Consider the following 1,447-nt stretch of genomic DNA (forward strand, 5'->3'; position numbering starts at 1 on the left):
AACTCTACGCTCCATGTTCCTAGCCATGTTGTAAACTAATGAATCGTTGCTCTGTTGCTAAAAGTTGAAGATTGATTGGTGAATGTCATGATGTTACTGGTTGAAATTGGTCAGTTTATGCACATGTGTGTATGTGTCATATTTTGTTTTACAGAAAGGAAAAAACAACTGGATTTTGACATAAAAATACAAAGAAATGTAGTTTTTGTGGGTTTTTTTTGCATACAACAGTGGTACAATATAACTGATGATGCAATCTTAAAGGGTTAAAATGACATTTTTCATTTCACCTGGACTTTAAAATTGTTCGCATCTTTTGAAAAGAAGGTTCCTTTGGGACAGTAATGATATTATGAAGACAGGAAAAACAACTAACTATAACACAAAGCCTTTTGAGGATCAGTCAGAGGAACTGGTTGAAGAAGTCTGAACAGACCATTCTGCATTAGTTCAGCTCATTCATGGGCGCAAACACACATGTGTGCTTGTGGAAAAGTGAATTCCCCCTTCTGATCCCGGAGCCTGTCAGCTGACCACCACACGCTCATAAACCAAGGCCAGACCTCTGCCACGCCTTTGATCACCTTACACCTTGAAGAACTGCTTCACATTTATCACCACTTTAAAGGGGCGCTCAGACATCTGATGATCCGCTGCATTCCTCACATGTGCCATCATAGTGTTTTCTGAGAAGGAGATCATATTTCTTAGTGTTCTTTCACAAACACAAAAGCACTGCAATACAAACAAGTATCGGAAAAGAAGGTTACCTGCTGTTCAACAGAGCCCTTTCACAGAAAATGAGAACGCCTGTTTGTTCTCTGTGCAGGAACACAAGTGCTGTGGGAAAAAACTTAAATACTGAATATTTACATGAGAAATGTACAGAATTTGTTTTCTGATTATTTGTTAATACTGCAGTTTCACAATTACTATAATATTCAATATTTTTATATTAAAGGTCCAGTGTGTGACATTCAGGAGGATCTATTGGCAGAAATGGAATATAGGTATGTTTTCATTAACTTAGTTTATAATCACCTGAAAATAGGAATCGTTATGTTTTTGTTACCTTAGAATAAGCCGTTTTAATCTACAGGCATCATGGGTTGTCTTCCATAGTGTCACTACGGAACCGCCATGTTTCTACAGTAGCCCAGCAGAGACAAACCAAACACAGGCTTTAGATAAGATCGTATTTTTTGCCCGTTTTGCGGCCACTGTAGTTTCATGACTGAAATCAGAATATCACACAACTACACATGTACTGTATGTTTACAAACCACCATAAAGTGAACAACATTCAACATGAACGGTAAGAGTACCTTTAAAAAGTATGACCCCACTTTGGCTTTTTTAGTAAACCCCCAGTGTGTGTCTCTTAACGTCTCAGATCTTACCTTTACAGGTCCCGGCAGGCGTTTCCCCAGTGGTACTATTTAAATTC

General features: G+C 38.2%; 1 long non-coding RNA gene across 1 annotated transcript; it reads right to left on the reverse strand.

Moving 5' to 3' along the window:
* Positions 1 to 268: 268 nt before the first annotated feature.
* Positions 269 to 1,148, reverse strand: LOC127368201 (uncharacterized). The gene is made up of 3 exons (XR_007885595.1): positions 1,073 to 1,148; positions 771 to 840; positions 269 to 686 (listed from the first exon to the last, which is right to left on the reverse strand). It is a non-coding gene; the product is annotated as an uncharacterized LOC127368201 (long non-coding RNA).
* Between the last annotated feature and the right edge of the window lie 299 nt (positions 1,149 to 1,447).

This window comes from Dicentrarchus labrax, unplaced genomic scaffold (genome assembly GCF_905237075.1).
Source record: "Dicentrarchus labrax unplaced genomic scaffold, dlabrax2021, whole genome shotgun sequence".
NCBI lineage: Eukaryota > Metazoa > Chordata > Actinopteri > Moronidae > Dicentrarchus > Dicentrarchus labrax.